At 38.9% G+C, this 27,701-nt stretch overlaps 1 protein-coding gene across 2 annotated transcripts in view; it reads left to right on the top strand.

The window, feature by feature from the left end:
- Positions 1-15,023: 15,023 nt before the first annotated feature.
- The window catches only part of LOC134205523 (homeotic protein ocelliless), a 72,667-nt gene continuing 59,989 nt past the window's right edge, over positions 15,024-27,701 (top strand). For both annotated transcript variants that reach the window (XM_062680807.1, XM_062680806.1), the window contains exon 1: positions 15,024-15,851. The gene's annotated coding sequence lies outside the window, so the exon portion shown is untranslated. The remainder of the gene's footprint in view (positions 15,852-27,701) is intronic.

Raw genomic sequence — 27,701 nt, 5'->3', positions numbered from 1 at the left:
GCTGTCATTACTGTTTTGTGCACATTTAAAAAAAAATCAAGTTACTTGAATCAAGGGCAGCCGAATGATGCAGCAAACTTTGGCAAACCCTCCCGATGAACCCGTAGTTGCGCTGCTGATGTCTTACACCCGCTTTCGTGATCCACTCCGTCGCCAATTCATGATTTACATTGTCCACGGCTTTGAACCAACTGTTCACAATATCTAATGTAATGTGCAGTGCGGGTGGAGGACTCATCAACTGTTGTGTAGTATTTTTGATTAAAGGTGCGTTTACGAAACAAGCAAAACGTTTCGAAAATTTTGGATTCATCTCTCTCCATTGCCGCACATTTTTTTGAATATTGCCCACGGTTCTTAGATTTCCACAGCACGTCATCAAAACCTGCTTGGCTGCGTCACATTAAGGACATAGATCGGCTGATGAATGAGTAATGATTTGCGTGAGGATATTTATAATTTAAATGTCACCCGCAATTATACCGTCTATCTCCCAGTTTCAAAATTTGTCATATCGGCGACACGTTTTCATACTTCTTCGATAAGCGCGAGCGCGAGAATCAGCAACCTTTTATGAAAACAATTGTAATAAATTCAAAATCTTATATTTTCTGCAATACTGACTTTTGCACTACGCTGTCCTTGAAGCGATCAGATTTCGTACGTTCACCTAGTACAATGACGGATAACATTGTCTTAAAGAAACCACCTCCTCCATCAACTCATTATTCCCTCACCATTGATTTGCCGGGATTCTTGAATTTGTTGGATGAGTCCTTTGAATTTGATTTTGATTTGTAGCTCTTGTTGTACGAGCTTAATGTTCTTTTCAAATTTGACACCACCAGATTGTCGATTTATTTTGTAACACTCAAAGCTTTTCTGACGCCTAAATTATTATCAGCCTTCATCTGGAATACGTTCTGCGCAGATGCAGAAACGGTTGTTGCCTCAAACTTTGAACAGCTTAGATAATGAAAGTTCATATAAACTAATATCAAGATCATATATACACCACATATTTTTATGAAAAACCGGAGGATTTCCTCTCCTAATTCCGCAATTCTACGGTTGATTTTCCCGTTTCGACAACTTCTGCGTGAAAAAAAAATCGATACTGCAACTTCACCAGAACGTGTATCAGAAGACCCATCAGCAAGCATACTTGTCAGATTACTAACGCGATCAGAAACTCAGGATCAGGAATATTTCTTTCCTGGTCCAATTTCAGAGAACCACAGAGCACACGTTTGAATTCTTCAACCCGGCCTACATGTAATCTGGGATGACCTGACTTTGGCTTACCAAATTGCCCAATCTCGACTGAAGTTCGAGAAGTATTGCAGATTTCACAGGTACACATGTTCTCACATGTTAACGGTTGAAATTTTCTGCAGCATACTGTCCACAAAAAAGAAAGTCTACAAGTTCTGCATAGGATTGCCAGATAAATGCCCTCACGATGCTTAAAATGTACGAAAACGGATTTCCGGATAAACTGATACGGTTGATCAAGGCGACGATGGATCGGGTGATGTGCGCAGTTCGAGTTTCAGGGGCATTCTCGAGTCCCTTCGAATCGCGCAGAGGGTTACGGCAAGGTGATGGTCTGTCGTGTCTGCAATTCAACATCGCTTTGAAAGGAGTAATACGAAGGGCAGGGATTGGGACGAGTGGTACGATTTTCACGAAGTCCGTCCAGTTATTTGGTTTCGCCGACGACATTGATATCATGGCTCGTAACTTTGAAAGGATGGAGGAAGCCTACATAAGACTGAAAAGCGAAGCTAAACGGATTGGGCTAGTCATTAACACTTCGAAGACGAAATACATGATAGGAAGAGGCTCAAGAGAGGTCAATGTAAGCCACCCACCACGAGTTTCTATCGGTGGTGACGAAATCGAGGTGGTTGAAGAATTCGTGTACTTGGGCTTACTGGTGACCTCCGATAACGATACCAGCAGATAGCAGAGAAATACGGAGACGCTTCATGGCAGGAAATCGTACGTACTTCGGGCTTCACCGTACCAAACTGACTATCTACAAAACGCTTATTAGACCAGTAGTTCTCTACGGACACGAGACCTGGACGATGCTCATGGAGGACCAACGCGCACTAGGAGTTTTTGAAAGGAAAGTGCTGCGTGCCATCCATCGTCCACACCGCGAAAATCGGACGACTGCGGTGGGCCGGGCACGTAGCCAGAATGTCGAACAGTAATCCGGTGAAAATGGTTCTCGACCATGATTCGACGGGAACAAGAAGGTGAGGTGCACAGCGGGCAAGGTGGATCGATCAGGTGGAGAACGATTTGCGGACCCTCCGCAGACTGCGTAGTTACCGAAGTGCAGCCATGGACAGAGCTGAATGGAGAAGACTTTTATGAATTGCACGGGCCACTACGGCCTTAGTCTGGTAATAAATAAATAAATGATGCTTAAAATCACTAAAGAAGTAGGCACTGATAGTGGTTTCTGACTCTCCAATATTTTTTTCACTGCATTTTTTGAAAAACACACAACATGACGGTTTTCTTATGAGATTTAGCTTTCACCATTTTCAACTACGAAAATATACCAGTCAACATTTTTACACCTATTGCTATTGATATAGGTCATCATATACACATAAGATATTATGTATATAATGCACCGAATCGCTATATACCTACTAAAGTGGAGGCCATATACGGGCTAAATAACGACTTTCTCGAGTTTCCATGAACATTTATACGACTTAGTGAATATTTGGAAAAAATAAATAGTAACAACCCTGTCTCGAACATTTGACCTCTGGAACTAAAGGCTGATGCTCTACCCTTGCGCTACTCAGCAACTCTTGAAAAGCAGCAAAATTTTGACAATCATAATCTAGATGGCGATTTATTATTGACAAGAGCTTCAGTGTACGATATGAACTACATTGATACGATTTGGATCCCTTGTTGTTGTGCGTACAAATGTGGCTTGAATCGTATATGATAACAACTTATGATTATCCTGATAATGTTCGTACATAACAACGATTGCGCATCATTCCAAACGATTCAACCCACGTATAAACGATTATGAAATGTCAACATCAGTCTTTCATCGTGTTTACTCTCGAACTGTGTTTACAACTTAATTACATTTTAGTTGTTCGATAAATTGTTAGTGCAGATATTGAGCGATACTGGTTGGCAGTGAAAAAGTACACCGGCAATAATCGGAATTTTGGCAGATCGGATGGAATGAAGTAAGTAATTTTGAAATTAATTCAATCGGTAAGTTTCAGTAGCTCAGTGCTCAACGCAAAGAAAGTGGAAGCTATATACGTGCAACGCACATCGGTATATGATTTGCATGACAATATTTGTATACATAAACGATATTTCCGATTTAATCCGATAAAACTGATATTGTTTATATAGGTTTATGGCTTCCATAAACGCAATCGTAAATATTGCTTACACTGGTATCATATACAATAATATTCATATTTTAGCCATCTATATAAGCAGTCATATACGAATGTGAAAGAAAATAGCAATATATGCGATACAATTTATCATTTCATATACGATATTTGGTTTACTGGGATGTGTCAACACCACTGCTGCTGAAATGAAACTCAAAATAAGCATTCGCTACTTTTCGAAAAGTTTTCAAATCAGTCAAAAACATTCTCACTACCATCTGATAGTTCAATTGACAACTTCTATCGATTGCCGAACAGAAAATGGTCAGCCTACTGATCGCAACAAATGAAGAAAAAGTATAGTGAAGCCTACAAAAAACGAATACATTAAAAACATGATCACTTCGATCAATTCTAGTCATCAATAAATCTTAATGAAAACACGTATTTTCAATGATTTTTTTAAAATTTGTATCCACATTTAAATAATAATTGAAAAATGTCTGCATAAACACAAATTGAGCACTATATGCAAATGATTCTCAACGAACGAAAAGTACATTCGAAATGGACTACACTGTTGGCGAGTGGAAACATGTTTTGATGTGACAAATCTATGGATTTATATTGCAAAAACAAGTAAAATTCCTGATACAAACGCAAAATAAAACAAATCGCGGTAACTTATTAATCTCTTGAAATATTTCCAAAATCGCAAAGAAGGTGCTTGGATTTTATAGTTTTCGATTGCCGAGTGCCGATTTAATGGACGATTTTTTTTGATAACGTTTTCAGGAACACCGTGACCCCCTTGATTTTTTTCTGAAGCTTATTCGGAGATAATTTAGAATTGTTTAACGGATAGTCCTCTAGAATTTCCGCCAGTTATTTCTCATGAAATTTCGCCTGGAATTCTCCCAAGAACTCTTCCTAAATTACTTTCTGAGCTCTCCAGAAATTTCTTATGAAGTCCTTTCGAATCTTACATAGTATTTATAACCCAACTCCCACCCCTGGGAAATCGTTGATAACTTGATAACTTCAAGAACACTTCTATAAATCACTTTATAGATTCGTCCAGAAACTGTTCTAAACTGGAAATACATTCTGAAATTTTACCAGAAATTCCTTAAGGTATACTCAAAAAGAATCACCCAGAAACTGCTCCTGTATATTCCTCTTCCAGACGAAGCTCACGATGTAATTTTTGTAGGGATATTCGGAGAATCTCTTGAAGTATTTCATGAAACATGTCCTGGAAGCTTTATTGAAGAAGTTCCTGAAGGAATTTGCGGTTAAAATCTCTTAAGAATTTTTAGGATAAATTTCCAATTTCCCGAAGGACTTCCTGGAGGAAGTTTTGGAAAAACATTGAAAGAGCTGTTGAAGTACTTGAAGATAAGGAGAAATTTGGAATGGAATTCCTATTTTGAATGCCTGAAAACATTTTTGGATGAATTCGAAAGGATTTCGCAAAGGACTTTCAGAACATATTCTCCTGGAAAACTAATATGTGGACATTTGAATAAGTTGAAGTATTTCAAAGGGAGATATAAAAAAATATAAGAAATTAAAAAAATTATAATGAGGAATTTAAAAATTTTTTTTTGGGTTTTTCAAATTCAATTCTAGAATAATGTCAGACCAAAAGTTCAAAGTAAATCTAATAGGAATTTCTAAAAATTTTCTTGAAGCAATTTCTTGAATTCTTAAAAAGCAATTCTCAAATTTAAGATAAATTGAATGCCTGGTGGATTTCTTAGGCTGCGTCTCATTTTCTGAATAAAATTCAAATTAAACTTAGAAGTAATAGTTCAAAAAAAAAAAAAAAAAAACAGAAGAGTTGCGTACAAGACACGACTGCAAGGTAGACGTTGGACAACGTAAGGATATTATTGTAACACAATACGCATTGTAGTTTACTATGGTGTTAACTAAAGTATTATTGTTCTGTTGGATAAAATATGAGTATGGTTAAGCATCTGAGACACATTTTAATCAAACAGGTTGTAGATTGTGGAATCTTGAGAGAAAATTTAACTTGGCTGCCACTGACGCAATCCATGCGAATAAATATTTGTAGCACCTCCCAACGATGTGCGCTCGTGATTCTTCTACGTACGGCAACTGTAACCAAGCGATTATGATTTGCACTTTAAACAAAATTTGTCTCGGCTGAACCTTCGCTTCCATAAAATTGTGATACTTAAAAAACCTGTTGGTTTTCAATAATTCGCCTTCCCAGTCACAAACAGTAACAAAACCAAATCAGAATCTTGAGATAATTCCACTTGGCTGCCACTGTTGCCGTCCATGCGAATAAATATTTGTAGCATCTCCCTCCGACGCTACCTTTTTGTACCTAGAGAAAATGAAACGGTGGTTCACAAGACCCGTAACTAACATCATTCTGTTGTCCGAAATGCATGAAAGGGAAATATATTTTCCTGATATTTTTACTGGGTAGGACAAGAATTGAAATTTTCAATAGTTTATCGTAAATCATTTAAAGTTTCAGTGAAATTGACAAATTGCTGGGAAGTTACCGAGTCGATTGATATATAAATCTCAAAATTCAATCGAAAGATAAAGGCTCTATTAACGTTCAAAATCTTGCATGATTTCGTGACGGTCCCGAATTACAATGTCCAACGTGAAAATTATCCGGCCATGGGAATCACATGTGATTTCCAATAAAACCGATAAGGCATATGTCGAAAACGATTCGATGTCTGTTAAAAGCAGAGCATTAGTGATTAATCATAGATTTAATCATGATTAATGAATAATAGGTTTTTTAATCATTATTCTTTAAGCACATATTTTTGCATTTAATCATTAATCAATAATCATATTCATGATTGTTTTAAGTTTATTCATTAATCATCAATTTTAATTATTGCATACATCGCTGTTATTCATTAATCTTTAATCATAATCATACAATTTTTATACCTTTAATAACATAATTTGGTAGAAAGGTTACTTAATTATTGATCACTATGCAAATCATTTAATTTGATTATTCATATTCATTAATCATTAATCATATGGATCGTTAATCAATAATCATACACATATTGTGTCAACATTTAATCACGATCGGTAATCGTTAATCATTCTTCAAACGTTTTATTCATTAATCATATTCGTTAATCATTGTCAAAAATTAATTTAATCGTTAATCATTATCATTAATCAATGTCGAAAATGAATAAATCATAAATCATAATCTTTAATCATAGAGCTGAATGATTTAATCATAATAAATTTAATCATTCATTGGAAGTATTATTCATTAACGCTCTGGTTAAAAGTGGGTCTCCAGTTAGCCTAGCGAGCAAAGGCGTAGGATTGTCAATCCGTAGATGGCAAGTTCGAGTTTCGGTTCGCGCTTTTGCCTGCAAGACTTATTGGGACCCATTTATATGTAGTTCGAAATAGATGGTACAGATGTTGTATGCTCTCCTAATTGTTCTGGAGTTCAGATCAATTGGTCCACCAGGTTAACTGCCCAGGTATCAAACCGCAGTCACCCAGCATGACCATACAAGTCCCTTGACTTGGTATATTAATTGGTCGAAGTTCCAGATCATTTAGGAGAACCAAGAACATCTGCTCCAAACTATTTTAAACTGCAAATAATACGCAAGGGCTCTAGGAACTTGTGTGGTCATGCTGGGCTGGACTTCCGTTAAGAAATACTTCTGAATCTGTAAATTTTCTTCATGTTGAAATTGGTAGATCGATATTTTCTACAATCTTTATGTCAGCATTCGTATTCCATCTGATCTTGTGAAGAAAAATAAACCTCCCTGGAATAATAACTAGCAAACTATAGAAAAATTATAAGACAGCCGTAAACGAATTTGTAAGAATCGTTGAGAAGACGCCCGGGACCCAGCTGTTTGACGTCTTTTCTTGATCGCTGTATTCAACCTGTTAAGCAAAAACGCATACTCCCCAACGTTTAATTAGATACAGGTTTCCCCTCATACAAGTTGCCATACACATTCTTGCACACTTGTACGTTAATTGAATTAAACGTATAATTTTCCTAAAAATTTAGTCACCAGAATAATCATTGCACAAATGTACCATGCGTCTCCATATGCTGTTATGTATGACAAACATAAAAATAACTTCAACGCCGTTAAAGCGATGAAGGAGGTCCTACTTTTTGACCACAAAATCTCGGAATTTTGCCAATCAATCAACTAACCAGTCACCAGTCGATTTTGGAGATCAAAAACTACGATAACAACACATGAATATCGCAATTACAACAAATTTTACTGAAATGTTAAAATACTGCACTCTTCCATTTACTTCCGCTATACATATTTAGACCAACGATTTGAAGCATGGACCATGCAAATAAATGACAGTCACGTTATTGATGTCTTTGATGAAATAAAATGAACCAACTGTTGAGAAAGCAGTCTATTAGTAATAGCAAATAGTGAGTCAGAAGGTTCGAGCAGTTTAAAAATTCTTTTGGGATCTGCCGTATAGATGACATTCTGCTACGCCACGACTTGGCTAGTGATCAATTCAGTTCATTCCAATTAACTTGCCAAGAGCTGAATGTGTTCAACTTTCTTCCAATTCAAATTAGTTGAACGAGTGTGTTACTCGTTAAATTTGCCTTGAAGTCAATTGACTTTCCTAATCCAAATGTAACTTCAAGTTGGTTTGCGAGTACCATGTGCAGTTTATTGACAATAAGTGTGCTAAAGTATGGTATGGAGGCCATTTGCAGTGTTAGGCAAACATCACTTGGACAGTGCCGTATGGTAATAATTTGCTCCACCATCTCGCCATCACATTACCGTTGATCTTAACTCGAATTGCTTGACAAACCCAAACTTTCAGTTTCTTTTGTATAGAATAGTACTCATCATTAGCCAATTTAATATGTTTTTTTTTCATAAGTCAATGTTTGGCAAAAAGTTGTTGCAAGGACACATTGAAGCTAAAGGTATGTATTGAGAAAAGTATAAAACTTTTAACCTCCACAAAGACAACGAAAACACTTCGGTATTCATGTGTGAAACGCAAATGTTCTTACAGAGACAAAACGCAGTGCAATCTGTTTTATAGAACGGATAATCATTAACTTTTACCCTCGTTTTCGGTAGTTCATTTGCAGAACAAATGAATCACAATTACCGACGCCAATGACTTTCTGTAAACTTTCCCCAGTTTTACGACAGGGTCATCTTCAGATTAGTCCGATCTCTCCAAGCCACACTGGCAAATGTTAATTTAACGGCCATCCTTTTTGACAGATAATTAGGTAAACTTTGAACTTAACATTTCACCACAAAGGGCGTGTCGGGTGCCCCTGTCTGCTACGGCGGGCGGGCTGCGATCCTCTTTTTATGGCCCCAATCTATCGACCCACAGCTGAACGTGTATTCAGTTCAATGTCACCTCTACTCTACCTGGGGATAAACCATCAGAAGCACTTTTTCTGCTGTGGGATGTCGCTTATTCTGCCTTTCTATCAACTAGGTACGAACGTAACGAACGCATATCGTAGACCAACACCACTGCGATGAAATGCCCGACTTGGCAAGTCAGCCGCAGCATCCATTCGAACGAAAATTCCAAAAATGTTGAATTATTGATTTTCCCACATTTTCCGCTTGATAAGTTTGCAATGGAACTTTTTTTCAATTAGCGATTTAAAAATCTAATTATTCAGCCAGCAGTCAGGAGCAATCTAATTCCACGCAGCACGGGTAATGGAAGCAGATCGAGGAAGTGAGGGAACGGAACAAAAAAGTAACTCTCAGCCAGCCAACAGCAGCAGCATCACATCGACATTTTTACTTACATTTGGCCCGTTTTTTCAGGAGCGACCCTCTCTCTGCAGTAGAAGCCGCGGGCTGCGGTGAAAAAGCGCTGCGAGGTTTTCGGTGGATGTGGGTTCTCAAATACGGAATGGCGAATCATTTGTAACAAAAATAATATTAAATATTCTATGACCTTAGACACGTAATCGTACCTAAAGCTTAAGCAACTCACAAAAACATTTTGTTTATATTATTTTAGTGTTCTTGAGTTTAAGGTTTGCGCATAGATTACTAAAACGTGAGAATTGACCATTCACGTCAAATTTTGTTATTCGTTCAATCGATTCTTCATTCTGTTTAAGGTCAACTTCACCAAAGAAGCCCTATTTTTTAAAATTTAAAACAAAAAATCAAAAAAGTACTGTTTTTAAGATTGGCCTAACATTTGCCCGACTTTGAACTAACATCGGGTGAATTTTTCAGACCGGCTTACACGTGCAGCACTTTTTCAGGTTTTGTTTTCGATATTTAAAATAGTCAGAGGCTTAAAAAAATATGGGTTCTTTGGAGTTTACCTTAAATAAGCCAAAGAATCGACTGAGGCAATAAAACGAAATGCAATTTTTGACAGAAAAGGTCAATTCTAACCTTAAATAGTAACATTGAAACGCCCTATTCTAACATTCCGCCACCACCGACAGTTTTTGACACGCCGCCACCTCCAACGATTTTGCATCGGCGCGCCGCTGTCCAAATTTTGACACGCCGCTGACTTGTTATTTTCCACGCCGATTCAAATTTGTAGAAGTCCGCAGAATTTTCAGAGCAAATTCCGAAGATTCAGTGTAGTTTTCGTAAAATTTCCTGATCGATATCCTTACAACATAACGTTGAAACTCCATAGATTTTTTCGTAAAAACTCCAAAGATTTTTTTCGGAAATTCTAAAGAATTTCCTTTGATAAGAAAATTATTTTGAGCTTTTTAGTGGAATGTTTTCACCTGTCATAAGACGAGTTTAAACAATCCCATTGAATTCCACCACTTAATTGTATCCTGACAGATACGTATTTCGACCTCAACAGTAAGGCCGTCTTCAGTGTCTTGTACTTGACTCGAGTCAAGTACAAGACACTGAAGACGGCCTTACTGTTGAGGTCGAAATACGTATCTGTCAGGATACAATTAAGTGGTGGAATTCAATGGGATTGTTTAAACTCGTCTTATGACAGGAGAAGAATTTCCTGTTGAAATTTCAAAAAGCACTCCGTAAAAACGAAGAAAAACATCGAGTGGAAATACCGGATGATTATCCGGAAGACTTCCCGTCGAAACCCGAAAAAGTTCTCGTTGAATTATAATTTTTGAACGCCGAAGACCACGAGGTCGAAGGTTGTTTGACCGAGTACGCCATTTGACTGAACAAATCATTTGGTCGAAAAGGACATCCGGCCGGAAGAACAGTTCCTTCGGTTGACAAAGTCGTTTGGCCGAAAATGCCATCGTTGGTAGACTGATCATTTGGCAGAAAAGGGTATTCGGACGAAAGTGTCATTCGGTAATTTTATCGAAAAGGTCGTTTGGATGAAATGGTTATTCGGCAGAAAGGACATATTCGTGTCTCTTTCTGCCAAACTACCATTTCTATCAAACATCTTTTTCGGCCAAATGATCTATTCGATCAAACGACATTTTCGATCATACGGCTACTTCTGCAAAACGGCATTTACAGACAAAGGACCTGTTAGTGCTAATAACTTTTTCGACCATATTACCAATTCAGCTCCATGTCCCTTTCGGCTGTATGTCGTTTTCGGCCAAATGAAATGATCGGCCAAACCATTTTCGGACAAACGTAAAATTCGGTCAAGTGGAATTAAAAAAATGGCTTTCCTCAGAATGACTTTCGGTAAAACGACGGGAAGATCCGTTTGGCCGTAGACCACAAGGCCGAAATGTTTTTGGCCGAATATGTAGTTTGATCGATACTCGTCTGGTCGGAAATGTCATTTAGACGAAATGCACATACGGCCGTAAATTTCATTCGGCCAAATTGATCCTATGGCCGAAAAAGTAACTTGTCTAAATAGGTCATTTAACCGTAAATGCCGTTTGGCGAAATGGTCGTTTGACTGATATTTATAACTTTACTTCCGTGAATTTTGAAATGACTTCAGTCCTCCATCGTTGACTTAAAATGTCATCTGAGCATACGGCCGAAAATGTCGTTCGGCCGAACTGATCCCATGGTCGAAAAAGTCGTTTGACAGAAAGGCCATTTGATCGAAAATGTCATTTGGCCAAACGGATCGACATTTTTGATCATACACAATCAGTTTTTATTTCTGGAAAATCTGCACAGCCGTGTGCCCAACAAACAAACAGATATCTTGGCATAAATTACCTTTGGTGGCTTTCGGCAAACTATTTGCAGATTTTCAGCAACTTTGACAGATATATCAACAACAAAATGTTTGCAGGGGATCGGCTGTGTGGATCTCGGAAAAAAGTTTAACAAATTGCTGAGATCTACCGTGACCTTTCACAAAATGGCATTTTCAACCAGATGACCTATTCGCCGAAACGACCTGTTGGGCAAACGGCTTTTTCTGACAAATTTTGCTTTCGGTCAAATGAAATTAACGGGTTTCGAATCAATAACCGTTTCGCTCAAATATTAATTTCGGCCAAATGGAATTCGGCTAGATGACTTTCAGCGTAACACGTTTTTTGGCCAAATAGCTTTTCGTCGAACAGTTTTCTGTGGACATTCCGAAAAATGTCCCGTAAACATTTCAGGAAGTTTCTCATGAAAAGTCCTAAGGGTTTCCCGCGGATATTTCGAAGAATTTTCTGTGAAAATATTCAACAGAATTTTCGAAGAGCTTTACCAGACTATTTTGAATAATTTTCTGTAGAAATTTGGAATAATTTCCTGTGACAATTCAGAATAATTTTTCATGATTGTTCCGTAGAATTTTCTGCTAATTTTTTTGGGAATTCCGAAGACCCTCCCTTGAAAATTCTACAAAATTTTCTTGAGGAAACTTTAAACTAGTTCCCGTGGAAAATTAGAAAATACATTCCATATGAATATTTTGGAAAAACGTTATCTGGGGACGTACATTAGGGTTCTTTCACAAATTACGTAGTGCTAATTTTGCCGATTTTGAACCCCCACGCTCCCCTCCTAACAACTGACCCCACCCTCCCCCTATAGCGTTACGTAATTTGTGAACAGCCGCTTAGATTGAACCGACGATATTCAAAAGATTCTCCCTTAGATATCTAGAAAATGTCTCGAAAAAATAAAAATTAATCGAATGCAATAAAAAACGCCACGCCGATCCACGCCGCCGCCGGCTAAATGGCTGTCGGCGTGACGCCGGAAACGCCGCCGCCGCCGCCGCCGACGGACCGGCGCACACCTCTACCTGTTTTATCACCCAAAATTCACCAGGGGGGATAAAATCGGGATATTACTGTACTCGATAATTACATATAGTTAGAAACATTAGAAAACACTAAAAATGAAGGAAATTTATCAAATTTTCAAGAATTGTTATTTTATGGAATAACATTGTGATCAATTTATATCTGCTTCAATAATGTTATTATTATTACTTTCAACCCAAAAATAATATATGAAAAAGACAGAAACACCGTCTTCGACCAGAGGTCGCACAGACTGACCATGCACTTAACACCTAGCATGAGACAACGGACATGGCACATAACACCCAGTGGACCAGTGAAGAATCCTTCAATCACGAAAAGTTTCCTCCTTACCGGGAGGCTATCGACCCCACAATCCATAGCACATGCGTCTAGCCCTTGGTCTAGCCGATTGACGTCGCTAACCGCACGGCCATAAAGCCCATAAAATAAACCCATAATGTATCAACTTGTCATCGTTTTTCGTTAAAATCTATTATTATCATTTGGCACTTGGATTCCAAACCAATCACACATTTTCATCATGAGTCCATTCAATAATTTTTGAAAAATCTGTCTGAAATTTCAAAAGTCTGGCATTTTGAAAAGTTTCTCTTTTTGTCTTTTTGATGACGATGATGATGATGATACTACCATTTATTGTAGCAAGGCACCTGTCGATAGCACTGGCCATATCTGACAAACGATTTGATCATGATTATAATATTGTTTGTATTTCATCAAACTCCTGTATGAAGGGCTAAAAATGGGTGGGGTGGTTCCATAAGCAGAAACACTTATGCGAATCCACGGGATGAATAGAGAATCTCCTTCCAGAAGTAAGTTCGTACATACAATAATATAATCTAGCCCTCGATTCCCAGATTGACTCAATAGATGGGGAGAAGAGCCCGCCCTATATCCACGAGATGTTAACAACAGGAAGTTGGCGATTCCACTCTTCCTATCCAAATCGCTTCAATCGGGTGCCCTTATGGTTATTTTTTTTTGTATGTTTGGCAGTGCCAGATAAATCTGCCATAATGGCATCCCTGCTTCGAAGCTGAGGAAAACGAATTTTCAATTGAACACCTATTACGAAACACAAAGGAAGTCGAAATAATTGTCAAACTCAACTAAAATCTGTGAAATTCTTTTCCGAACATTGCGGAAATTTGCGTTGAGAATTTTTACAGAAATCTGCAATCTATTCAAAATGTGCGAAAAATCATATTCAAGTAGCTTAAAGTATAGTAATATAGTAATATTCAAGCAAGGATCTTGATTTTTTTTGTCACGCGCAGGTACAAAAAATATTCGGTCACTTTATTATATGTATTACTTGTCTGGAAATTGACGTACTTGGGATTGAAGAAACCTCCTTCAAACGTCTTTCTTGTAATTATTTATATTATTCATATAAAGATTCATAGCTCGATACAAAATACCGAAGTTTCCGTAATGTTTAAAAAAATAACGATACCTCAGACGATTATCAATCTTCCCGTTAAGTTTATTTAATCATTAATACATTTTTAACCAATGATTCGTCAAACACATTGCAAAGATCTCAACTGTTTGATTCTCGACAGACTGGGGGAATTTCGTATGTCAGGTAAACAAACATAATGAGATAGTAAATTCATTGATTGTTTGCTATATAAATTGAACTGTAGACATATTCAGTGTAATAATGCAATGTTTTCTTAAGTATTTCAGAATAAAAAAGTCAATTTCCCAATATTGAGTGTTCTGGTGATAGGAAAAAGTTTTCTCCTGCACATTTAAAGTGGATCGCAAAAGACCAACGTTGGGACCACCTGAACATGTTCAACGTTTTGCTCACAGTCAACGAACGTGCCGACACCGACGTTGATGACGACGATCACATACCCAGCCAGCCAGTAGTGTGGCACAAAAGTTAGCGATAGAGATTTCTCTCTTGAAAAGTTTGATGTCTGGCGCGCGATGTTCGAATGATTTTTTTTCTGTGTTTGATTTCGTTCAACCTGAGAGCGGTGAGCGGCGGATGCCTATTTGGGAGCTCCGTTGTTGGGATGGAAAGACACAAAAAACTCGATTATGCATGGGATAGGCGATACCACATTGACACACACAGCAACACCGACGATGGATGGAAGAAGGAACAACCGAAATGCTGAGAAGTGGGTTTGTTGTTGGTGGATTGCTCGAAGGTCGGAGGAAGAAGAATCGGTCGGTCGCCGCTGCAGCAGCGCGCAGTGCGTGCGAAAGAAAGGGATGACTACAGTTGCAAGGAACCGGAATGTCTCACCGGTGTAGTCGTGATGTTACCCGAGTTGTGTTGGTGAGATGGTACCTCTTCTCCGGAGCCTTTCATTGAAAAGTTATGAGGTATGGTTTGTTTTTCTACTTAGTTAGATATAAACATTCGTAAGGAGTACATGTGCACAGCGGATTAACATTAATTATAATTTTTATTGTTGTTTGTTTAATTAATAACAATAATAGGTGTAGTGCGTAGTGCGCGAGGCCAGTGTCGCGTGAGAGCTTGTAACCGCGAGAGTTTTGGCGTGTACGCGTCCGCTGTGGAGCTAAGCCCCCCAACAAGCCCGGCAAGTCGAGTCTCGTGTGTCCGCTGATCCGGCTTAAACGTCACGCTCGATCCGCTCCGGCAGTCGATCAGCTGTTCTAATCCTCCTCCCGCGGGTGTTTCTGTTTCTGCGCGGTCCCAAGGATCGTCCATCGATCGGACCCTGTGTTCTGTGTCACGAATCGACGGCAGTCCACCAACAAGCCGTGGTACGCATTAACTTGGATAAGCCAGCATGTTTAGGCTGCAGTGAAGGTGTGTGAACACGATCAATTAATCCACCGAAGCGGAACAAACCGATCGCTATGACCCAAGTGCAGTGCCAATTACACAAATCAATGAATGGGCCATCCGTGTGAAGCGAGTGATATTTGATGACACCTTTTGGAGTTCAGTGCAGAAGTGTCACAGCTAGAAACGGGTTGCCGGTTGGTACCTGAACCCTGAAGTGCTATTGAAGTAAGAGTGCGTTGCCGACGTCCAGTGTACGCTAGCAAGTGCGAAAAGTCAGTGTGATTTAGTGCGTTTTTACGGAACAAAACCCCAGTGCGAGAGTTGATCATTAGTTTCGTGGCCACCAGTGAGAAGAAATAGCCGTTACAATTTTTCCCTTCGGAGAGCTGCACTCGTCGTCGATCGGGAGGTGAGTCTTCAAGTTTTGTATTTCCTAGAAGAAAGGTAGCTACTAGACAGACCGACTGCGCCGCAGGTTGAGCAGAATCGGCGCCCGTCGGACTGGTATGGATTTCCTGGGAATGATTATGTGCGAAACGCGAAATTGAGCCGTAGATGATGTCACTTTGAGGGTATTTGCGAGTGCCGAAACCTGTTGACTGTTTTCTGTTATGAAATAATTCGCGCGAAATTGGGGCGTACCGGTTGTGTTTGTCGGCTATTTTGATCTAAGGCAATGAGCAACGTTTCTCAAAAAGGTGTTCCGATACCAGAGTATACTGGTTGAAAGTGTTATTAAGTTATTAAACTGCATTTTTGGGGTAATTTGAAGGCAATCCATTGCGTCCATGAATGTTTTGACAAGTTTGTCTCCTTTTGCACAGTACCATAGTGTGGTTCTTTCAGCGCCATGGGCCTTAATCTAATATCCTTATCCTACTGAACGAATTGGACCAAAATGTGTAGTAATTCATATAAAAAATGCATTTGAATGTTTGTTATAGTAGCAGTTTAAAAAAGTTTACTGCGTTAAAGATGCTATAATTGAAAAATTGTACGGCACAATATCGAAACTTGCTTCCTATAAATCTGTGAAGTAGGCAAAACATTGCAGGAAATTGCTAAATGTTTGTTCATGAATTTTCGTAAGACATCCTGGAAATGTAATGGCGTTACCGACTGGATTTGCTCCACTTATTCAAATTTTGGCTTTCTCAGTCTGTTGAATGAAGAACGATTAATTGTATACGTTCCCGACGTTTCGGCCGATTGGTTTTGGCCATTCTCAAGGGTCACTGAAAACATGTATTGACATTCAACATAGAACATATAAACATAGAATTAACTACTTACTAAGGTCTATCGTCTGTCGTTAGATGCGGTTCTCCACTTCAGTTGTTCGGAGAGTTTTACAACTATGCCTGCCTGTAAATATGTAATTATTGTATTACAAATATGTTCCTGGAAATATGTTGGAAACTTTGAGAGTCGATGTCTTGACCAAAATTCATTAGATAGCATTTAATTCGTCTTCTTTATTTGATTTTTAACGGTTGCTCTGCGATTCGATTTAATTTGGCAGAGCAAACGTCAAAACTTCTTTTTTTTCACATACCAAATTGGGTTCCATTTGCTTGATCAGTTGTTGATTTATGCAGAAATTAGTGTTTTATTTGTATAGGAGCACTATGTTCTTATGCGGGGAGAGGTATCGAACCATCATAGAAACATTTCTTGTATTCAAAAACCTCCACATGTTAAATTTTGTTCCATTTACTTGATTAGTTCTCGAGTTATGTAGAAAAGCGAGTTTTATTTGTATGGGAGCCGGGGAGGGATCTCAAACCATCTTAGGAACCTTCCTCGGCCCAAAAAATCCCTGCATACGAATGTTTACGTCCATTGGTTCAGTAGTTTCCGAGTCTATAAGGGTCGGGCAGACATAAATTCATTTTTATTTATATAAAAGAAGAATATAGAAGATAGAATTTGCCAATTCGGAACATCTTTCAGACTTATTTTGACTTTTACTGAGCAATGCTAAAGTTTAGAGTCATTAAATGTGTGATTTATAGGGAAATAGATTGGAATAGATTAGATTTGTCGACAGTGCAAACGTCTCTCTCTCTGGATCATTTTGATTTTGCCAGAAAGTACTTGTTGTGGCAGTAATTTGCTTTCCAAAGTTTGTCCAAAGTCATGCCCTAATCACAAAGTTTGGTTCCAATCTATTAACATACAGTCAATCGAGAAATTGTCCGTTCACGCTTTCAAAAGGGGCATATTTACCTCAAAAAGCAAGATGCTGGGATCAGTGAAAACCGTCTTAGACGGTTGAGTGAAAACTAGTTTTTCATCTTTGCTGCGTTGCAGCATGCATTAAAATGGTTTTCAGATTTGTTGATCTTCTTTTTTTAGATTTGTGCCCCCAAAAACGCGTGGTCAGGGTTGGGGTGGACATTGGGCAGTCATTTTTTTAACTCGTGATTTGAAAGAGAAAAAATTGCCTTTATTGAAGCATTTTTAATGAAACTTTTCCTGCCATGTCGTCAAAGCCTTTGATATTATTATTTATTTACATGACATGTTTCTGTTTTAGTTTAGATTTACGTAAATAATTTGATGGATTCAAGCTAAAACAAGTTTGTTTTTCATTTACTAATTATTTATATTGACGTTGTTCTTTAGGTTGATAATGCATTGGTATGAATGAACTTGCCACATTACATGTGATTGGAATCTTTTAAAAGCTTTGGTTCCAAACCCTGTTAATCAAAAAAGGAAAAATCTCGAGTAAACCGTGATTGAGCCTTCTTTCACTGGTTCTGAGTTCATCATTTTTTTGCATCTTTATTAAGGAGACTTACAACCCTAGGATGGCTCGTCTCCACATTTTTCTATGTTTAGGCAAGTGGAAGCCTACATATTTCTGATAGTGATGATGGTTTACGTGAACGAGCTATCATGAGCTCAAAATCGATGAAGAAAAACTTTGCTTACGTTTGGCCCTTAAGACCTAATCATATGTTATAGAATATATGTAGAAAAGGTGGTAGAACCTTAAGACATTATATTCAAAGACGCAAAGTCTGATACCTGAACAAAAAAAATCAACAGGCAACTTTGAATGCGCAAAACTGTTGATGCTAAATAAACTTTCCAAATTAGTCTATTTCAATCTTGAAATCCTAAAATATGTAATTTATATTGTATTCGCCCACGCAAACCAAAACGCAAATTCAACCAAAAACAAGTGAAGTTTATTGTCAAGCAAACACGGGGATTCGTTTGTTTAAATGTATAAAAAAATATGTAACGTATTTATTTTTTAAATTTAAACTCAGCCTTTTCAAAACATCACGCGTGTTTTTTTAATGACAGGTCTTTTGTTCGATTAGAATGACATTGACAGTAAATTTGGATTTCCAATTAGGTCATTCCCTGCCTTTGTTCATAGTGTTTTTAGTAGAATCTATTCAGCCTTCTTTATCCGATGAAGTCTTCTTTATCCGATGAAATGGACTCCCGCGACCAGGCAACTCCTCAAGTAGACATTAGTATAACAGCTGACGGAAACTGTCGCTGTTAAATTAAACATTTTTTTCTTTAGTTTTCATTGATTTGAATAAAATATCTTAAAATACGAATATTACTAGCATGATTTTTTAAAACTTATTTAACTTTCCGTTTTCACTAATGACTACATCGGATTTTTTTAGCAGAGATCTAAAGAAAATAGCTTTGTCTATCGTGCTGAGGTGACTATACTGCAACAAATATGAATTTTAGGTCTGGATTTTAGCAGAAGAAAATTTGGACTTTCGACGTTTTCATGCTAGACCTAATAGACTTTTCCAATGCACCCGATTCTTTTTTTACACGGGAAATGCGTACCGTAAAAAAAAATTCAGTTCAAAATTGGAAAACCCGTATAAAAAAAATTAGGATTTCTCGACAAATCATGCAAAATGGAGCAACTTTGCAAGATTTTTGTACGGGATTTTTTACACGGCCGTTGTAAATATTTTTCATCATTTTTGGAGCAGTTTAGCGAATATCGGAATGCGAAATATATTTCAATAAGGATATTGACGCCTTTTAGGTAATTTTCGTCTTTCATTAGGCACCAAGCACTCTATATTTCGCCAAAATATCGTGATATTTAAAACATATGTGCAATGGCACTTTCGTATTATGTTGATAGCTGATTACGACGATTTGGATGCTGGCATCGAAACCTTCCTGGCGTTTCTTCTGCCGAGTATGGGATCACCAATTCTCGAACAAATATGCTTTCGGGTGAGACATCTGTGAGAATGATGGAAAACATTTAAATTAAAATCACCAACAAATGCAATTTTTCGCCAAAGTTTAGCAGTACCGATTTTTCCGAGATACAACAAGCAAAGTACACTTACATTATTTTCCGCAAGTTCTTTTTACCAAAAAATCAACACTTGAAATCTTAATATTTTTTTATCTGAAATTTAGTAATTCGAGGTATTCGTCTATGTTTTACTGAAATTCAGCAAAAGCTACTTTTTACCAAGATCTCCGGTAAGTGGAGAACTGATTCAAATAAAAATAAAGCTTAAAAAAAGATCTCCTAGGGCGGTTGTTCGCCGATGTTCGGCTAAGAGTTCCGAAATCTCAGGATTGTTCCTACACACTTGAAATTAAAAATTTTACGATTGCCGAGAATCCAACAGCCGAGATTTAGGTAAATTATGACGAAATTTCGGAAATTCGTGCTTTGAAATGGAATAACTCGCTTTTAGGCAGTTACGGAATCTAAGAGGAAGAACATTCTATGGAATACGACTTGAAAGATCTTGACAGTCAACAATACCTACAATAAGGTTAAATATGTTAAATAGATTGTTGGGTCGATCATTTTGCAATGTTTTTGAATGCGTTCAATTGCTAGGGAGTACGTGTCATAAAAATGGGACGCTATACAACCTGGAATGGATCATCCTCTCGAATACCTTGCTAAAGTGTACAGAGTATGGATATATCGATAGTTGGCAAGAATGTCATGACTTCAAGATTTGAAGATGATGCCAATGATGTCATTGATGCCATTTTTTCACGCGGTACGAAAAGTCCTGTCGTCCGGAGTAAACTTTGAGCACGGTAGACTATTATTGAAAGAAGGTAATTGTTCGCAGTAGTTCCATCGTTGAACTGACAATGCATTGCTAAGCACACTTCCAAAGTATTCCGCAAATAGTTCAGCGTCTTCCTTCTATGAGTGAAAAAAAGGATAACCAAAGCTAATAAAATCCCAGAAGGTTGCGGAAAGAATTTTGTATCCAATTTTAAAATCGCAGAGCCTAGTCCTATCGGAATCGCTTTTCGTCGAAAATAACGGTTGCGCAGCTTACGGAGATTATTACGAAGCTAACGTAGCTCAGGAGTCCACCATGGCTTAAGCACAATTGTTGAACACAGACAGAGGATCGTTACCTTTTCTGAGAAACATGCTGATTGGTAATTCTGAAGAGTGATTCGAAAAATGCTGATAACATTAGCCCCACTGCTCCGGTATCCGAGAATTGATGCCAATCAATGTTCACAAGAATAAAACTCAACAAATCGAAGTCACAGGCTGAGTTGCCTAATTTGATGCAATCTTCTCCGTCGTCGGGTATTAGCGGCGGGGAACGTTCGTCAGAGAGTAAAATTACTGGGAAATAATGATTGTCAATTGATAGAAGTGGAGAGGATGGTCCAATCACATCTAGGTACTTCGGGAGATTGGTGAAAACAAGATCCAAAAGTTCAACATTTGCGTTTGTAAAACTGTTAAATTGTCTCAGACCGCTTGCAAACATTGCTTTAGTAAAACACTGTCCAGTATCGGAAAACTTTTGTTTCCTTATATTTTTTTGTAATTTTATTGTAGTATTGCGAATAGAAACTTAAGCATTTTCACCAATATTGTACCAAATGTTTGTTTCTTTTCTCGAGGTGGACTCCACCGATTACACAGCAATCATGTTTTCTTCGAAGATCTTAGTGAATGTTGCTGTGAAACGGATCATATTCTGCTAGAAACCAGCTAACTTATCCCTTTTTGGCGAAGATCAATATTGACATACACTGAACTACGCCAGTGTCGGATTTTACTGGTCTCAGGAAGGACCCCTTTTTTTAGTCAGTTTATTTATTCAGCAGGCTCGGTCGTCTGTGACACTATGCGGAGCCACAATTCTAAAGTACGATCTTCTATAATTTATACACACTTATTTTTTATTTCTACAGCTTAGCAAAAATTCGCACAGCCGTGCGCCGGCAAAATAAAAAAATCTGCTGATTTTCGGCAAATTATTTGCTGATTTTCAGCAACTTTGACAGAAAAATTCGGCAAAAAACATGTTTGCTGGGACACGGCTGTTTAAATTTCGGTAAAAGTTCAACATTTTGCTGAGATCCTGGTTAAAAAATATGTGTCTTAGGCATAGACTAAAATACTTTTGACGACTCGAAATTTAAAAAATATATATGGCAATGATGAGGCAATTCCGTCGTGGATTGACCCGTAATGCTGGGTAGACACCTTTACGTGGTGTGTTACGGGGTTAGATCTACCACGGTTACATTGCCAGCTACAGGCAAATCCTGACCCAACGAATACCTTCCTCATTACCCAACTCCGTGGTACTTATGAGGGTGTCGCTAAGTCGGTGGCCTCTCGTTAAGTAAGTACTACATCAACACTTCCTTCCTCTCCCTAGTTACGGTGAAGATGGGCGTGGCCAGGAGTAGTAATCCTCATGCTTTTGTTATTTTTGTTTAAGACTGTAATCAAGGACAACTCCCCTTCTTGATTTCTGATAGCATTCTAGATAAGGATCTCAAAAGTAAAACATGAGTATCACTAGTGTCCAATCTACTAATTACACCGTAACAATGCTAATGCTAATGCTAATGCTAATGCTAATGCTAATGCTAATGAGGCAATTCCGTCGTGGATTGTGTAACCGGATTGCGAAAGTATGTTATTTAAATGACGTTAAAGTCGTGATGAATAAGGAGACACGGCGGCTAGCGACAAATCAGCGTTGGTTCAATTTTCTTCAAAAGCATTCAGCGAATACGTTCCTCGGCAAAAAAATTCTGGTTCAAACAATAAATGAACAGTTTTATAACTTTAGCATTCGGCTCTGTAAAGTTTTTAGAAAATGCATGAGCCTTCATAAACAAACCAACTACAAACCAGCTGATTTTAGGTAAACTGTTTACTGAAGCTTATTTACAACTAAAAAAGAAATGTTTGTTGAGTGCTCAACTGTGCAAATCTTGATAAAAGCTGCCACATATTGCTGAGATCAAGACATAAAGAGAAAATTAATAGAATTTGTTAACTGTTCCCGTTTTCATTCCATATTTATCCCATAGAAAACATTTTTTTGCAATTTCCGTCACTAGTGAGCACGCATATTGGCAAAAAGAAAGCGACGAAGTCAGTGCTTGACTGGCGACGTTCAGTTTTTGAAATTTTCTGAAGTAGCAGCTCTTAGGTCGTGCCTAATTTTGCAGAGGTTTGAAAGCAAAACTTATTGTGCACCGGTTTCGGCCTGAACAGTAAATTCATCTGAAGTTTTACGTACTTATCATCGAACAAGTTCGAAAGTGCTCAATTTTGCTGTTGTGGAGCTCGCAACAAAACTCACAGCTGAAATATTTAAAAAAAAATCGACCCTGACTGATTCATTCTGACTGTAAGCATTTACTAATAACAACTGATGAGATACCGTCTTAAAGGAGGAGTCAGATTTTTTTTCTTATTTTTGTACTTGGTTGTCAGCAGTAAGAACAAATGTTAGCAAAAAGAACAGATGAAACTGATGCTTCAATTGCGAAGTATTGATTAGGTACTACAATTTCCAAAAACCGACTTTTATCGATTAATTTTGAAAACAATATTAGCAGAAAACGGAGATCGAAGGTTGTGTTCAATTTTTTGGCAGAGTTTTTTTGGCGCTTTCGATACTTTTTTTTGTTGCTACGCGCCGAGGTTTTTCCCGATTAGGATTTTGGATCCCGCCGGATGCAGGTAGCTTCCGTGAAGTGCGCGAGTCTTCGCTCCGTGCTCAGTGAATTTTTATTTATCGGGAATATTCTGGAACAAGAGTGAGGACTTTTCACACGATGTTTTCGCGATGATTTTAAACTTTTCGCCGGTTTTCAGGTAGCCTCACATCTAACCTGGCAACAGATTAAGAACAAACATCACAGAATCCAAAACTAAATTCACTTATGTTTTCAAGGGCACACAACTCAATACGGAGGCAGCGGACAGCTTTTTTATTATTTCAGCTTTGCTGCATCGCAGCATGCGTGGAATAATGAAAATGACAGTTGTGCGATGCTTTCATATTAAGTGATGTGCCCTTGAAAACGCGAGTGAATTTTGTTTTGGATTCCGAGATGCTTGTCCTTAAAGCGATAGCTGGACATCGCTCAGAATGGAGATCTTTCAAGTCGGCCCTTTGCACCACCGGAGGTGTACAGGACCCATAAGTAAGTAAGTCACATCTCGGGAAATTGGTCCTTGGATTTTTTCCCCATATATTTTTACATATGCGATGCTTTCTGGATTTGGGCACGGAAAATCAAAATCCGGCGGAAAATGTTCCCGAGGTGTGAGCTTGTAAGGCTACTTTAATTGAGTGTGATGCTTTGTTTTGTCCAAGAAAAGTATAAGGGTTTCCCAAACATGCGTAACTGCTGCCATCGCCGTGTTTTTCGCTTTAGTTGAGGATGTTCCTTTTTCCTACTTTTACAGTTTTGAACAATAGTCCTATCTAATGAGCAGGTTGAAATCGCTCAAAGTTTCTCCCATCCTGCTCGTTCTCTTTTGTTAACAAATACAAACCAGTAGGATGGCAGAAACTTCGAGCGACTTCAGCCTGCTCAAAATATCTCGTACGAGTCATTTTTTTAAATTCTTCCAAGCTTTTAAAGTAGTTGTACAAAATTAGATAGCTACTATTTGTTCAATAAGTCCCACAGAACCAGAATGCATGTACACACAGAATTCGGGTTTTACGAGACATGTTTTGGGCGTAGTTTTGAATTTTATTTAAATCTTTACAATGTGCTGCAAAAATCCTAATAATTAGATAAATAACGGATGATAATCAATAAGTGGTAAAATTGTAGATATGTTTAAAACTGAGGTAATTGAGATCATATATAAACAAAATTCTGGCAAATGGGAATGGTTTTCCATTATAAGATGCCTTCACTCACGAATTTCATCGCATATCGTTCCTCAAAACGCCTTTTACGTACAAAAATGAGGTTAAAAAAGAAAGTATATCGATATTTCGATAAAAATGTCGTTTACTCAATGACATAAATATCGTTCCTATTCTGATGTCACATCCAGCGGAAATTAAAACCGTTCTTCCATCGGCCAACAATGCACAAACAGGATTCATTCACCTGTTCCTACGCTTTACGGTTCCAACCCACCTCAATTTCATTCATCAACGTGAAACGATCGGAAAGAAGTTCTCACAGTACCATAATGGACCGAAGTGTCGCAGAGGCTATTCATCGACAGCAGTGGACCCTTTTCGTGCACGAATGTCAAACTCATTGAGCTAATCACGTCGGAGTTATGGGTCAGGTCAGTGTGTGGTGGTCATCCGTGTGATCAAGGTCTTCTATTCTGTTCGATTCGATGCATTCTTCCCTCGACGGAAACTTCCTTTCCATTCAACGGCAGCCGTAGCGGCGGTTCCAAACTTGACTCGACCTCGGCAATTTATTACGTGTACGGGCCAAAAGAAAACCAAATTCCTTCCACACTCTGCCCACCACCGCGTCGCCGGTCCAGTACCGTTCCCTTCCGAAATATTTCTTTCCAGATCGTGTGACTCACAATAGATACTACACCCTTCGTTTTGACCCCGGTCGCAGAGATGGTGCTTTCGTCCCACAGGCCTTGAGATCGTCTCGCTCGCCTTCTTCGCACACACCGACGGGCAGTCAGTGCTCTTAATCAATGAAATATCAATCAGATTCCTCCTCTTCTTTTTGTTTGTCATCGTGGCCGTGGCATTTTACCCGAACCGTACAGCATCGTCTCGTCCGACCGACGGTTAGTTTCACACTTTTCAAAAATTATATGACTTTGATTTCCCGTTCCCGTTCCGTTGTCGTTCACCCGCTTGGCAGATTTGCTGGTAGATGGTTCATTCATGAAACGGCGAACTCCTCCGGTGGACCGATAGACGTGGGGACTATAACGACAGCTACTTGGAAATCTTGACTCTTGTTGTCAAGATTGATTGCTAGGGTTGGTTCTCGCTGCCAACGATTGATTTATGTATGGAGCGCGCTATATTGGGGCCTTTCGATACACTGATTGGGATCAAAACATGTGTAACTAATTTTTGGCAGACCGACTGTCAATGTTGCCACATCTTGCGCGACTCGACGACGACGACGACGTCTAACTGGCATTTCACTTTTCTGGGCAAATACCGACTTAAATTAGTTCGTTTCGATTTGGCTTATCGAGTATCGGGCGCATTTGAAACGCACTTTGGAAGTTTCAATTTCCTCCGAATATCGGCACCGGCAATTTGGATTCCGCTAAAAGGGTCACCTGAAAAACGTCATTCATGATCGAAGTCAATCTCCTGCGACGCGACGCGACGGTCGGTCTTTTCTTGGGGGTCAGAGACGCAAGAAATGGCGACAAGGGCGGCTGGTCGGGATCGTGAATTTTCTTAAAACACGAATCTTTATGAGTGCTTAAGTGCTCTTTATCAAAAATATATATTTATATTCGTGTGTATACGAATGGGCGAGCGAAGAAAACAAATGTGAGCGAACGGAATCAAACACATCACCCGAGCCGCCCGTCAGTCAGAGGAACACGGTGGAGTACCTCACCGCGCGCGAGCGCACACACTCGATGAGGAGACCCCCGACGGAACGTTCCCCCACCCAGGTCCGCCATCGAGATGCGTTCCCCACATGTGAGGCCGTTTCGGACGATTTTTTTTTACTGTTGTTCTGTTCATATTCATGAGAGGCTATGATAAAATCGCACTCTCATATTTTTATTGTGCGTGACAAAGTTGAGGGTATGTGGTGCTTAGATTGACTCTGGTTCTAATGAACAAGGGTATGTGAAATTTAATAAAGATTGAATTCCGTAATAGAAAATCCAAACTTTATTTAGTTTGACATTACAAAAAATAACTTTGAAAACTTTTTGGTTTCGTCGGCGAAAATTTAATAACGCATACACTTCAGCATCATCAAGGAACACTTAACTTTCCGGTGACAAACCGATCGAACCGAATGTATGTGGCACGATCGATTTCTCTATATTCTCCCTATAGCGATGACGATGAAGATCGAGGTCGGCTTTTACAGCCACGATTTTATTGCGAGCAAAGTTCTTAATTTTTCACAATTCACCAGCGCTAAGTGCGTCGCAGAGATAAACGCATACAGTCCTCCATAGCTGCTGCGGCTGCTGCTGCAGCCAAACCGGGATCGTCACCGAGAATCGTAAAAATATCAATAATTGGACTCCGACTAGCCGGTCGATCGATCGTTCGATCGATCGATCCATCACATCACACGAAAGCACACACATTTGCCTACGGTATAATATGTTAAAACACTTATGGAACAACATCATTATTATTCCATTTTCCTCTGCGCGCTTATCTTTATGCATAATTATGTCATTTTAGACACGATACTGAAATGGAAATATTTGTCGAACTTTGCCGGGCTTCCACCGCAATACCGGCTCATGCGCTGTGTTCTCCTGGTCGTCGTCATCGTCGTAGTTGGTCGCCGCCGTGGTCGAGTCGAGAGTGTTCCCGCTTGTTCGCGCTGATTCTTCTTCTCACATCCCTCAGGCTCAGCTCAGCGGACGATATCGGGCTGCCACAGTGGACAATTATTTATAAGACATTAGGCAAAGAAGTTCAATCTTGGCATGTGCTGCTTTTGGCTGGCTGGGCTGAGTTCAAGCCGCGTTCTCGCCGTTCGGGCGGCGCGGCACGGCTCGGCACGGCCGTTCGACATTGGATGATAGAGTTGACGCCAGCTGTCAATAATGGTCAACACTATGGACGCGTTTGATAACCCTCTCCGTTCGGTTTTATTGTCTCGATTCGGGAGTTGTGGTTTCGAATGTGTGCCGAAATGCGGTGGTGTCGAATTCATATCACGTTTTCGGCCACATTCCGTGTATGACAGAACTGTCGATCAACTAAATGTCATGGGTTTATGCTTTTTGTACCTTTTCCCAAAAACAATTAGCCTTAATTGT

The sequence above is a fragment of the Armigeres subalbatus genome, chromosome 1, assembly GCF_024139115.2.
Source record: "Armigeres subalbatus isolate Guangzhou_Male chromosome 1, GZ_Asu_2, whole genome shotgun sequence".
Classification (NCBI taxonomy): Eukaryota; Metazoa; Arthropoda; class Insecta; order Diptera; family Culicidae; genus Armigeres; species Armigeres subalbatus.
Note: the sequence above shows the minus strand (reverse complement) of the source record. Positions and strands in the feature narration are given on the sequence as shown.